This window comes from Columba livia, chromosome 6 (assembly GCF_036013475.1).
Source record: "Columba livia isolate bColLiv1 breed racing homer chromosome 6, bColLiv1.pat.W.v2, whole genome shotgun sequence".
Lineage (NCBI taxonomy): Eukaryota > Metazoa > Chordata > Aves > Columbiformes > Columbidae > Columba > Columba livia.
Window position 1 is genome coordinate 2492826 of NC_088607.1, and position 14936 is coordinate 2507761.

A 14936-nucleotide genomic window follows, 5' to 3' on the forward strand; every position below is an offset into this window, starting at 1 on the left:
TTGTCGGCTGGTTCGTCTGGAGCATTGAACTGGGCAATAAGTGGGGGAATGTTGGACGTGGCATTCGTACTGGCCTTGTATCTGGTCACCTCCCGCTGCACCACGTGCCTCAAGCACCGTTGCAAGTTGTTCAATATGAGCAGATCGACTGCCAAAAAAACTTAATTTTCATTCTCACATTTGAATTCTGGCTCAGCATCTCAGTAATGTGCGACTGTACTGAGTTGCACTGCTTGGGACATGGGATCCACTGCATGGTCTGAGGGGAGGGAGGTGCCTTCCTTGCACAGACAAAAGTGTCACATGCTTCCCAAAACAGAATTTTCCAGTGGGAAATGCCATTTCATAGGTTTTAACACCACTAAGAGCCACAATGATCATCAGGTCTGACCCTGTGAGCACCAAAGGTCGATGCTTTACTGAATCAGTACCTGTCTTGAATCACAGCATCTCAGAAAAGCTACTTATGAGCAAAACCTGCCCAGTTCCTACAGCAGTAGTAGCAAAAGTATAAAATCAACAGACAGAAATAATGTGCAAAAGTATAAAAACAACAGACAAATAATATACAAAAGGAGAAGAAGTTATGGGATAAACATGGAATGCAGGTAAAATCCAAAGCCTGGTAGTGAAAAGTGCATTCAGGAAAAAAAAACACAGAGGAAAGTATACCTAATAGTTTAAAAATAACATCATGGAAAGGTAGGAAGAGGTACAACTAACACAAAAGCTAGAAGTGTTACAGCGTGCAGAATGCAGCTCAAACAAGAGGAATATCAGTCGTTTTCAAACTCCAGAAAGATATACAATTCTCCAAACTTATCAAACTTACAGTGAAACACTGGGAAAAATACAAAACAGATATAGAAAAGTACATAAAACATCACAATATCACAAATACATAAAACAAATAAAAATAAATATGTCATATGACTATATTTACTTCCTAGTCCTTCTTATACTGGCTGGCTGAGTTGTAAATTGAATATGGATGAAAGAGAGGGTAACATATCCTCAGATTTCAAACATAAATATGTAGTTGTAAAACCAGAACAACCCAGAAGCACATATGCCATCCACCTGTCTACGAGAAGTGAATATGTCCTCAAAACACACATACTTTTAACACGAGACATGAAACATTTATAGCTTGCGAGGGGAAATGGTCCGAACCTTCCTTCTGGGGGCAGGACCTACATTTCCTTGTAGGACACTGGATTTTCACCCACAGGGCTCCTGAGTTTTGCTGTTTCTGACATAAAGGGCACGTTTTGGAGGTGGAGAAGTCATTCCCCAACTCCATGCCGATGAGTATGCCCATGTTGGGATAAAAACCCTCCAGCACATCTCTCTCCAACATCCAGGTGATGCAGCTTTTGGCAATTTTCCACTTCCAATAACAACGTGGGGGTTAAATGTAACATCAGCTTTCCTTTTCTTTTACCACAACCAATTCGAGGCCAGGCTGGACAGGACTCTGAGCAACCTGATCTGGTTGAAGATGTCCCTGCTTATTGCAGGGGGCTTGAACTAAACGACCTTTGAAGGGCCCTTCCAACCCAAAATATTCTATGATTCTATGATTACTTTTTCCAAGCTGGACCCAACCTTTCCCGCATGTTTTATATGCAAGAAGTAAAAGACAAGGTGGCTGGAGTAGAGGAACCATGTGCAGGCCCAGCAGCTCAGCTTCTTTCACAGCATCTTTCTTGGGGATGCTACTGTTATTTAATGATAGGAAAAAGAGACCATGCATGAATCATCCCTGAAGGGGTTTAAGAGACATATAGATGAGGTTCTTAGGGACATGGGTTAGTGCTAGAGTTAGGTTATGATTGGACTCAATGATCTTAAGGGTCTATTCCAACCAAAATGATTCTGTGATTCTATGAACTTGGTTGGGTTTGTCCCTTGCTGCCCCATTAACCAGCAGCACTGGGGGACTGAAAGGAGGAGGTCAGGCCCTCAACCTCTCCTCTGACCCACACACACAGCATTTGTGAGAGCAATGAGGATGGGAGAGTTTCTGATACCTGCCGGGTGGGAATTAAACGTGGGAAGAGCGCCGGGAACTTACACACAGGGAAGCTCTGGATAAACAAGCAGATGAAAAGGATGCTTGGAAAAACAGTTGCCTTGGATGGGAAGAATCAATTTGAGGAGGACTGTTTACAGGTGAGGTTGCAGGAACGGTTCGTGGTGGTTCGGGGTATTATCACCTCCTTGTCAGTCACTCGATTGTCTCAACCAAGCGAATTTAGCTTAAAGTTTCCCATATTTTGCCTTCAGTTTTAGTCAGAACAAAACCTGTTAATTTTTCTGCAGGCACAGAGAGCAACAAAACATTTTTTTCATGTTTTTTTGATACTAAAACCAAATTACCGGTTCTCAAAGACCCGCGCTTTAGAAGGTAAAAATTTCACATTACAGAAAATCTCATGAAAAGAGTAAAGCAAGGCCAGATTTTGAAGAAACCTGGTTTAAAATTGATCAGCTTATTAGGGTTTGATCCAGTGCACTTTGGCATTGAAAGGTTTTGGTCCAACCCTTTAAAATACACACTGCTCATAGTTTTCTATTTCTCAGCTTATTCAGCGCATTTAAGAACATGTACTAAGCTGGCTTGGCTACAAATTAGCTGGATAGAGAAAGCCAGCACTAGATTTTTAGGATGTTTTATTGTATAGCCTGTCTAAGAAGTGAGGCACAGATTCTGAAGTTCATATATCATTTTACAGGATTTATTTATTCCTTCTTGCCAACACAGCTCCAAAGCCCAGAGGTCAAATCCTACAGCTCTTGAAGTCCATAGTTTTGCCACTGACTTCACTGATGGCATAATTTCAGGCATGAAGACTAGGTTCTTGCTTGAGGTTTATTTTCTTGTTTTAGCTGTGCTTTTAGAACCCTTCCAAAAAAATCTCTATAAAAAAATATAATGAGTATTCATATAAATGGCATTCCCAACTCAAAAACCAACTAACTATCCAAAAAATGTACCCAAGGAAATGAACGGAAACATACATCCAAGCCTGAATTTGTCATCTCGTGCTCAAAGTTTATAGCATGGGTTTTCAAATCACCTAATGAACTATCGCAATACACTGCTGCACTTTGCATTCTTCAGTGTCACGAAAATGTGTCTTACCTTCCTGGCTTGCTCCAGCCAGCACAAGCAATTGCGTAGGATGACAACACGAGCCTTTTGTCCTTCTTAAATCCTATTTATGCCCCACATCATGCTCCAAAGTGACCAGCGGACCTTTTGCTGGCCCCATGCACAAGACCGCTGTCACCCAGCATAATTCCCACTAAACATCCCAGCCAAAATAGTATTTAAGGGGTGAATGTCTTTCCAGATATGGATATGGACAGATGAGAATAATAAATGCAGAGTACGACTCATTAAATGTAAAGCTTATTTTCTCACACACCTGCAAATACTTGCGTGGATCAGTTCTGGAGAACAAAGCCAAGTTAAAGGCAACTTCCAAATATCCAAGTGGAACTCATTAACGTGGAAGCCGAGACTTTGCCTATGGCATACAAATTGAAAGAAAAGCACCTCATTTAATGGAAATAATATTTTATTTTCATTTCACGTATGTTTAAGACATGTAGAGCTAAAAAGATATTGTCTGTTGCATAACAGAATCTAAATTAACTAATGTTACAAAATTAAGATTGAAGGACATTGGCTACTGTGGTTGGCCCTGAACCTCCTTCTAACTGGCTTTGAAAAATGCTGTAGAAAATTCTTTTAATGATGTTTGGCCTTAGGTATTGAAATACACACCATTTTATTCCTCACAGCATCCTGCACATGTATCCTGACCCCGATATAGCAGAGAGAAGGCGATGGCAATTTGCAAGGACAAACTCACATGTCCACATACACACACCCGTAACTCTGGGGCAGGATGAAAATGTTGTCATTATTTAAGGCCACCACAACTTCTACACAATTTCACACTTGCTACAGCAACTGAAGCTCTACAGCTGAATTCTACAAGAGCAGCATTTTCTGGCTGAACATAAACCACAGCCAGTGGCAGCAGATGACTTTGAAACACCAGCCCTGAATAGGTTCAAAACCCTCATTTCACCGCTACCAGTTCCATGGGAAATTTCTTGTCGCTAACGCTGGCAACGACCCACTGTCATCAGCCTCTTTTGTCACCTACCCTCAGTCTGCCCATCCGTAAAACGGAGACTAAAAGACCTACTTTTCTGGACATTTGTTCAAAGAATGCTTTGGATGCTAACATTTTAATGAGTCAAAAGTGATCGCTTTAGAAAAGGCAAGTTATTTTACACTTGCTTAAATCCCTGGTCTTCATTACTAAAATTCTTCTTTACAGGGTGCATACGCACACACATACTTATATGTGTTTATATACACTATCTATATGTCTGTGCACACTTAAAAATGCATATTCAGACCTCTGTTAATCTAGGACCATGCTAAAACATAGGATTAAGCTCCAGTTCTAATTCTTTTTCTGCATTTTGCTGATAAACAAAGCTGGATCTGCTTGTATCTGCTTGAACTCAATGGCAGCTCAGCAGCAAAACCAATTGTAGAAATGCAACATCACAGGCTACAACAAAACTAAAATGACCTAATCCTGTTCCCAGCAACTTCAAAAGACCGGATATTTATGGCCACATCCTGGCCCATGCTGGGTCAATAGGGATTTTGCCACTGACTGAAATGAAACCAAGATTTTGAAATAAGGACCTGATCCTCCGATTGATTTATGTGATCTACAGGAACAAATACCTCCTGAGAAGATAGGCTGATCTGACATCATAATCATAGCTATACAAATATATATATGTATATATATATGTATATATTTTCTCAAATGACTCTACAACCCACAGGATTTTTTCTTTTCTTTTTACTTAAATGGGAAGGAGAAAATCTATATCTTGGAGAGTGAAAAACAAATTAAAGGTTCTTGAAGGGTGTTTCTTAACATTTACCAGTTTTTTTCCCCACGGAAAAGATGAAAAATTAGCTTGAACCCTAGAGCTTTTGGTCTTTTGTAATCTTTTCCTTTTCTTTTTTTTTCCCCCACAATGAATATAGATTTTCAATCCTATATACAGAGATTTCACATATTTAGATTTGAAAGCTTTCTTATTGTTATATGAGGCTGTTTTAAATTAAAAATGCATATGGGACTTACCTGTATAACCAAAATACAGCTAGCGTTCAGGCATAAGCAAACACCATATGAATCTGAGTAATTTTTGGATATATATAACAAAATAATCCCGGCATCAAGAGAAATACTGTGCTGTCAGGCTCCCCGTGATAAGATAAGAATCTTTGCTGTCTACTTCTATTAGGCTACAGGCAGGAAAGCATCTGTGGTCATTAAGGGAGCTTTGCCGTCTCCCATCTGGGTCTCATCAGTGCCTTCCGTGTCACACGGGACCTCGGGAAGTGCAAGAGGACAAGATGCTCCATCCATTGGCTTATATATATATATATATATATATATATGTATATATATATTTTCTTATTTTACTGCTCTGTGCTACTCTTCCGAGTTGGAGTTTGCTTACCTTACCTTGGACTTGTCCCATCACTGTCTCGTTTATGATTTTTCAGGCATTCAGGTTTCCTTTCCCATTCCCAATTTCTGGGAGTTGTGCTCGCAGTGAATAAACTCCTTTCTTCACTTATACAAGGGCTACAACACCCAGAAACCTGGTGTTACCGCTGTACAACACCAGGAACAGGTGCTGCTTTCAATGGAACAAAACAGCAAATTCTAAAGGAAATATTGTATTTATCCATAACATATTCTAATAAGGCTATCATTTAAATGACTTCTGAAGTGCAATCTTAATATCAACAAGACAGAGAACTGAAACAACAACTGGTTAAAACAATTCCAATTATCAAACTGTAACAATTAAAGTAGCTAAAAATAACAAAATTTGTACTTAGATATTCACTGTTTACTTTTTCGCACATTCTTCAACACTCATTTCAAATACCTGTTTTGATGAGAATTCCTTTTAGAGGTTTTCTTGCAGGGCTACTTGTGGAAAATGAAGATCAAAAAGGTTAAAAATTTAGAAGAACCTATGAACATTTGTGAAAAAAATACTTTAATTACAGTATTGCAGCTACAGGTAAATAACTGAAAACCAAATACTCTATAAATAGTTAATGGAAGTATTGTTCTCTTAGGAAAAAATTGACAGATGTGTTTGCAATCCTAACTCGCCTGATTCACTCAAATATATTCATGGCTTTGGTGGTTTTGATATTTTCATAATTTTTGCTTTTGAGGAGTTCCTGTTGAAATTAAATGACTGTTTATGTGAGTTTTGCCCAATGATTCAAATATTTGAAGAGAGATACACCATATTCTTCCATTAATCCCCACAAACAACCTCCCAACCAGACCCACGTCCCACAAACACGCGAACCTGCAGCAGCGTTGATGCCGCTGCAAATCGTGTAAGATGAGACCTATATGAAAAGAAAGCAGATTTTTTCCCCTTTTTTTCTTCATGCATTATTAAAATCGAGATTTTAAAAATTAAAACTTTATTTTTTTCTCCTTTAAAAAATGCAACAGATGTGTGCGAAGACAAAGCCGGTGTCTGCACTACCTCGTGGAAGCCGTTTTATAGTTATGTTAAGCAGTTACCGGAGGAGAGCGCAATGGAATGACTGCATGGATCTGTCATATGTTAATTAGGGGAATCTGTATAGAGCTAAGTTTTATAACCTTGTTCAATTTTAAGAGGTTCTTACAGTTACTGAATGCATTAAAAACCAGAAAATGTTACAGGGATTGTCCATTGAATTCTACACACTGCAAAGCTCACTTGTTGGGCCTGTGGACAGCGCTGATTTAGTTTTGCTATATACCTATATGAGCACAACAAGCAAAACAACGGTATAAAGCTGTGCAAATCAGAGTCGGTGTAAACCACAAGACACTCAGCAATAAACCTTAATTTGACTGCAAAAAAGCAATTTCTAAAAGACAGCTCTTGACTGTCTCTGGTTCCTCTAATCACATCTAATTATGGATAGATATGTTTTGCATGTAAAGCATCAGGAGACATGTTGCATGTTCGGTGGTGAATCCTGGAGTTCTCACTTGGGCAAAATTCCCTCTTAAAGCCGGTTTGCATTTTGCCTCAGAACTGCAGGTCAAACCCTGAGAAAAAGAGCTCTTGGTGAAATTCCTTAGGTAAGCAGAGGGATTGCCCTGCGAGCAACAGCAGCAGAGAATGAAACACAGTACTTTTCATGTGGTGGTTTGGTGGCTACAGCAGAAGTGACCACATTCACTTTATTTTACTCAGAGGAGCCATCTAATTAGCTTCAACGTGGCTCCTGTCCCTGCAAGCCTGGGGAGGGTGTGCAAACCCTCTGTCTTCTGTCTGAGCCATTTCCCATGATGGTTGGCCCTGCAAAGGGCAAAGAGGAGCCACCACCACCACCACTGCACAGGGCAGCAGATCCCCCAGCACCCCTATGTACCTCCCCAAACCAGCTGAGGTGCCCGGCAGAGGCTGGAACAGTTTCTTTTCCACTGTTCCGCAACCAGGCATCCCAAATGATCGTTTAATTCCCAGCTGGAGACAGAGATTTCGCAAGGAAGCTGGAGGTCAGGGCAGAAGCAGGACCTTCTCCCCAGGATTGACTGCAGGATACTCTGACGAGCTGCAGGGGGACCTCGCTGGGTCTCCATGGCCAACAAGGCTGGAGGAGGCAAGAAGCAGCAGAAAGGAGAAGGTCAAACCTTGGGATTCACCACCCACCCCAAGGGACACCCAGAAGCGTGGGGTCAGTAGCAGCACATGCCACTGGTGAGGAGGGAGGTGGCCACAATGGGAATTATCACTGCGTAATTCCCAGAAAATATGAGTTAATAAAGACATGGCCTAATTAAATCCCATGCTTTGCTCCCTCCCTTCTCCAGACAGTGCAAATCCATGCAATTTTTAACTTCAGGGCAGGGAATCCTCGATACTTTTCCCAAAAAATAACCCCAAAACTTCCCATTGAAGCCTTTCTGCATTTCTGCAAGCTGGGGCCTGCAAGACCTTTAGGTGAAATGGTCTGAATAAGAAGATAAGATAACATCAAGCAAAATCAACCCATGATCAAAAATTTTTTGTCATGTAGTTACTTAATAATTATATCAGAAATGGGCCAGGTTGTCTGATTAACTGTTCAGACCAGAGCAACCAGACTTGAATGAGCACAATATGTTAAAATTAGTAGGGTTGAGTACACAGATCAGGATAGTGATTTGCTGTGGAAATTTCATATATCTGAAATACATTCTCACAACAAATACAACTAAGATTTGGCTCACCACCCTTATTTCGGGAGATTTAAAATGTAACAGCAACAAATAACATGTTTTCCACAAGAAAAATGTGAATCAGCAGCTTGATCTGTTCCCAGTTTTCACAAGCAAAGACCCGTCTATTATAATCTTGTTTTTCTCAGCCATAAACATAGTGTGAAAAGAAAAAAAAAAAAAAAAGGAGAAATTTATGTTGAATATGGTTATAGTTATTATTTCCCTTCTGGGGATTTATTAAGCATGTGTTAGGAGTTTAGGTATAAAATGAAATTGTTTTTGCACTACATGGATGTCTTCTGTGACTATCTGTAAAATTTCATTAAGGTGTTAGGCTTGATATTGCAGATCAAAGTAATCCCAAGAGATTAAGGAGACCCTGCTAATTGACTGAGGTCATGTACCGCACTTCCCACTGGCACTTTGGCCTCCATTGACAACAGAGGAGCAGCCCCATCTCAAAGGACCATTCTATAAAAATACCATTTTCTTTATCTGTAGTCCAGTTTTCACACTGCTATAATAACAAGGGATTTCATAAATCCAGGTGGACTGATTAGAGTTTTGAGTATGTAACTTTTTGAGTAAAAAAATATACATGATACTTTTGAACAATTTTGACATTTTCTCTTACCCTTTAAAACTCACGGGAACATATTGCACGTTAGGTGTTTAAGAATAAAAAGTGTCAGCATCTATAGCAAGTTCCATCATTCAAACTTGGCACTAAAGAGGATATTGAAAGCATTGCTGCAGACCATTAAAACCAGCTTAATTTACAACCAAAGACATTGTTGCATGAAGTGCCAACTTGGTCAATAATTAGGGCTTGGAATATATATCCAGCTATGACAAGAGATAGTTCCTAAAAACCTTTCCCTGTTGATCAAAACATACAATATATTACTCTCATTTGGACAGTCACCGTTAGCTGCATATTGTGATATTATTGAAAATTATGGACTATCGAGGGGGCGTGGTGAGGAATTATTACTGCTGTCAGCAGGATTCGTGAACGCGTTGCCGAGATATGTGCTCCCACTTGGATCCTACGCTTTGAAATGTGAGTGCCAGAAAACTTGGAGGGAATTCAGAGAAGAACTATCAGAAATGAAGCACAATTTGGAAAATATGGCTTTTTTCTGTCTACATCATGGGAGAAGTAAGGAACTCATAGCCAATTGACCAGAAGTTTAAGGGTAAGATTTACAGTTGCCCGGAAATAAACAGGGGAGATCAGATCATACAGCTCATTAATTTAGCAGACTATGAATAAAGACGACTGACAACAGCAAGTTGAGTGAGAAAGGTGCAAATTAGAAATTAGCTGCCATTTTTAACTCAGTAAGTTACATACCAAGTGATTTTGCCAATGTTCTTTCACTAAAAGGCTTAAAAGCAAATGATTTTCTTTTCTTAAAAAGAGTGCTTTTCCAAAAAGATTTTTAAGATCTGATTCAATGATTGTTTTTCCTCAAGTTTATCCAAGTTCTTCTTGAGAGGAAGATTCAAACTTGAGGCAATGTCATAAGCAACGAGTTTACTGGGTACATTTTAATGACATTAATGGATGTAACAACCACCCTTCCATTCACCGGATGAAATCCTCATCTAAGCGGAAGAATAGTAGAAGGCTTATGACATACATAAAATGTGTGTCGTTTGCATGGAGATGAATTTCAGACTTTAGAAGCCAACAGAATCACATTTTCCATTATGTTCACCCAGCAGAACGGATTTCATTAATCAGCCTATCATCAAGGGCTCAGTCCTACCACATTACTCACACTAAGTAATACCTAAGATGCAAATAGGTCCACTAAAGCAAAGGACGCATCTGGAGAAGTTGTGTCATTCTATAAGTAAAGGTGCTTTAATGGACTTTGAGAAATCCCTAGTTTCACAAATGAAATTCTCGTACCCTTTCAGCTCTTCAGAAAGGTCTTGAATAAATAAGCTATTCAACAGAAGCATTTAATCGCCTATAGCACCGGGGAACTATGAAAAAAGTTAAACTGTTGAATGATATACCTGATGAAAACAGGTAAAATTTACCATATACAACTTCTTTAGCTCAAACACACAGTTCAAAGTTCCTTTTCTTTCAAAACTTGATTTTGAACTCCTTAAGCCACTATTTTGAGTAAGACACAGGAAGCCTCAAGTCCTAGTAGTACGGGAAGACCTGGTGTAGATGAGGCTTTTTTACTCCTGATTCATTGGAATTCAACATTCTGCCAGTGCTTTGATGTTCCCTATACCCATTTAACCATCCTGTTTGGTGGGTAGGTTAATCCATGATAAGTAATACCTGTCCTTATATGGAATAAAATTTCTGTTTTCTATCTCATTAACAATTCCCTGAAGTTGGCTGGATGTTATATTTATATCCTAAACAGTACCACTAAGTTTAAATGACCAAACTGACTAAACAGAGCATGAGAAATCCCAACTTTTGTATCGGCATCACATTGCCCTTTGGTAAATTCCAGGAAGTTTTTGACCTACCTTTTCTCCAAATGCAAATGCAAACTAAAAAAAAACCTTATTCTTTCCACTGAATTGAGTACTTGCATATTATTCCTTGCAAAATGCCTAATAGATGACAGGTGGTTTCTGTGCCTTTTCATACAGGAGGCTTATTTGTTGTTTCTTATTGCGATCAGTGGCATGTGAATCATTTGAAAGACTCTTTGGGATAAAATGTGGAAAAAGAATGATATATTTGTTAATTGTTGTCGCCGTTCTTGCTATGATCTTTGGCAACACCTGCTGGTGGTAGTATGCAATGCTGTCACCATTCTGCATATATGCCTTCAACATATAGACCTTCATCAACTGGCCATGCAATCACTATCCAACTGCAAAGAGCACAGACTCCACGGGCTTAAAAATATCAGGTCAAGTTCACAAGAGCATTTGCATAGGCTTTACAGGCTCAAGCACTCTTTCATATTAAAATGTGCCTGATTTTGTTCATCAGTGCATCTGCTGAAATTTGTAAAAGTTGCCATTTTATGGAAACTTAATCCAAAGAGACTTTTGTACAGAATCTCCTCTGTACACTTTCTAGTAACAAGGAATTTTAAGCAGCAAGATAAATAACATTTAGGCATCTAATAAAAACTGTCTGGGTGGTTGTTTTTTTTTTTGGTCTCAAATCTTCTTTTTTACATAGTACAGCAGCAAAGCCTTGTATTGTAGGTGAAGGTCTGTAAATCTGCAGTAACTGAAAAATAACAGAAGGCGCAGCAGCATTCTTTATGTTAGTCTATATTGATCGGCTCTAATGAGCACCAGTGGAGCTGTAGCTAATGGTGGTATGTCTGGTGTTAAGGGCAAATGTGGGAGAAGATTATCAACCCAAGGGGTTTAACAGTTGCTGGACTGCCCTCAGCCCTCAGGGCAATGATGCACTTGAGAGGTCACTGTATCAAATGAGGGAAAAGATTCAGCTTGTGCTGCTGGAAGAAATGCAGCAGGAGCCGGATTTTAGCCGAGACTACAGGCATCAACAAAACACTTACACTTTGCCGTTCGCTTCCTCTCTTCTCCTTTCCCCAACCACCATCTACCTAGCGTTGCATTTCTAATTAAGAATCATAATAGAGGCGATCTGGTAGCAGAGAACCACTCCGAATTATTCAGGTTTGAACGTGCCCACGGACAAAGTGGGCACCTTGGCGCAATCAGTGCAAGGGACTCGCGCAGATGCCGAGGAGAATGACAAGTTATGGTGCAGAACAGTTCTACACCTGATGCCTGTTTATTACCTGGGGGGGGTCACGCTGCCATTTGATGTGAATTTGCTTGATTTTTCATTCACTATGTTGCTTGCCGCCCCCTTCCGAGATCTGAGAGGGACGAGATGAGTGACCACCAGAGCAGGGAAGGCCACTGGGCTTCAAGGGAAAGTTAACTGGCAGATACGAGAGAATGCTTGCAGTAAAATGTTAGTGCAGAAAGGAAGCTACAGGTATTCAAAAAGATAAAAATGAACTGAGAAATGCCTTGAGGTGTATGGCATGTTGCACATTCTATGCTTTAATAGCATAATGGAATAATTTTAACTATGTGAGGCTCCAAAACACACCAAGAAGGTCTGTTGAGAACCAAGCAGTGAGATTTCAAATATTTATCACTATAAATACTAACATATATATAAAACAAGAAACAGAATATATTACTTAATGTTGTAAATAAGCAAATTAAATATTACCTTAGTTCCATTATGCCACGGTACCCTGTGGTTATGGCAAATTATTTATTAGGTCTTTAAAAATTCTAAGACATGGATTCCACTTGTTCCTTAGGGACCAATGATGGGTCAGATTATTAAAAAAATCTTCACAGTTCTAATTTTTTTGCACTTTTAATATGCAATAAGGCTGAATCTCACATTCTTTGTTCCAGCCAGGGATTTTCAACCAGAGTTTTGCCTGAACAACAACAAAGCGAGTCAGGATTTGGTCAAAGGCGAAGAATATTTCCTACCACTGTCAGCAAAAATAAGGCTTTCAGACTGTTATCGGGATGTTGACACAAAAATACCTGAAATAAGTGGAGCAGGCACTAAAGCTGGCATTCACACTCACTGGGAGCAATGAGGCTGGAGACGCTAAGAAAGGTTTTCTGCAAAGAAGCAGGAGCTGACACATCCGACGCTCGCTGCCTGATGGGCTCCAGCTCTGGGGTTTTGTGTCTGCCGGCTCCCACCACTGTCCATTAGACAGGCACCCGCGCCAGGGATGCTGCAGCCACAAGTGACACTAATGTGCTCAGCTGTTGACACCGGGAACCCACAGAAAAATGTGTTCATACCTGTGGTTGCATGCATGGTTAAAATGTGAACCGGTCCGGCAAAACAGAATGAGGGAGCGCACATCCCTGCCGCTTCTTCTGTCCCCATCCTCACGCCTTGTTAATGCTGAAATTTCCAAATATCCTAGCAGGAAAAATAAAATAAAATAAAATAAATAAAAATAATAATATTTTTAAAGTACATCCTGAGAAGTATTTATGCATTTCCTGCTGTAGTTTGAATTCATACTTGGTTTTGGCAACACCACGCTGCTGCTTTACAATACAAACATGAGTGCAGACTGTGTGTCCAACTCACGACATTTATTTTCTGCAGACTTGAGTTCATAAGCAGCTTGAGCGGGCTTTCTAATTTACACAGTTATTGAGGTTTCTGCAGAGGAAAAGCGAGATTCCCAGCTCAAGATGAAGCAAAGAGCAAGATAGCATGTTTCAAGTGAGTGCTCACCCTCTTCAAATACGTTTTATCTCAAGATATTTAAGCATGTGCTTTTCTCCTGCTCATATTTCAGTCTGAAGAGCTCAGGTACCCATGTAGAATTGGATACCCAGAAACACAACAGACTATTCAAGTTTGAGAGGCGGGACCTTGTTTTCACTCATGGACTTCTCTAGTACTCTAAACCACTTTGCACTCTTTGTTATTGAATTTTAGTTTCGGACATATTTTAGCTTAAGGTCATAGGTAAAATTACAGATGCTGTTATTGTTCTAATGATAGAAGGCACAGTCAAATTCTCATCCATATAATAGCAAACTCTATAGTGTAGAAGGACTATATTCAAAACATATTAAAACAAATTACATTCTCTAGGCACTTAAGTGAAACATTTTGTCAAAATGTTTCTCTGAAAGAATAATGTGAATAATAGAACAAGAGCAGTTCTGTGATGACTTTTTTCTTAAGGAGACTTTGCAGTTTTGTAATACATTATTTAATTTATTTTGTTTCATACCTTTTGTTCTGAGTGTCTGCGATCTGAAATCAGCTTCTGCTGGTTTAGCTGAACTGGTGAGTAATATCCAGGTAAGAACCAAGCCTTGTTGAATCATTCGATGTTTTTCTTTCCACAGCTGTATCTCTTTGGTTTGGGGTAAGTTAGAGAGTTCATCAAAGAAGAAGAAAGTGGAAATGCACATCACAGCACTGGCAGGACAATGGGTCTATATGGGGCTCACGTGGGACTCTGCTATATTTACCCATATCATGGATGTTAACTCCAAAATCCATTTAGTCCCATTTCTGAGGATATGAAAGGGACTTTATGATAATACAGGCTAATTGGGACAACATAAGGGTAGGATCTTGCTCCGCAACAAAACTCCTTCAGAGTTTAATGATGCAGGAGTTCAGCTAAGGGACCTATCTCAGTTTTTTTGTTTTTTAATATTATTGACTAGTCATTTTGAAATGTTTGCTTTGAAAAGGACACGCTATTTATTTTTTCTTTCCATTTCAATATCAAAAATACAAGATCTCGCTCTAGTTCAAAACAATAATCCATACAATGAATAATCACTCTGTCATATAACAAGTTTCCCTCTCTCAAATGAAGAAATATTTCCAGCTCTGGAGATTAAGTAACCACAAAATCTACTCTTTTACCCATCAGTCTCAACAAATCCTACCAAGTCATTATAACCTAGGCAGTAAGTAAAATTTTGCTGGCATATTTTTTTCCACATGTATTTCAACCACTTAAATGAAATGCAGCTATTTCAGGGGTTTATAGGAAATGCACCTTATTTACTTTGCACTGG

General features: G+C 39.4%; 1 long non-coding RNA gene across 1 annotated transcript in view; it reads right to left on the reverse strand.

The window, feature by feature from the left end:
* LOC110363080 (uncharacterized) overlaps positions 1 to 14936 on the reverse strand; it is a 115079-nt gene that overhangs the window by 24824 nt on the left and 75319 nt on the right. Inside the window, exons 10-11 of the long non-coding RNA XR_010473361.1 lie at positions 14132 to 14257; positions 3435 to 13299 (exon numbers count right to left, since the gene is read on the reverse strand). This is a non-coding gene — a long non-coding RNA (uncharacterized LOC110363080). The remainder of the gene's footprint in view (positions 1 to 3434; positions 13300 to 14131; positions 14258 to 14936) is intronic.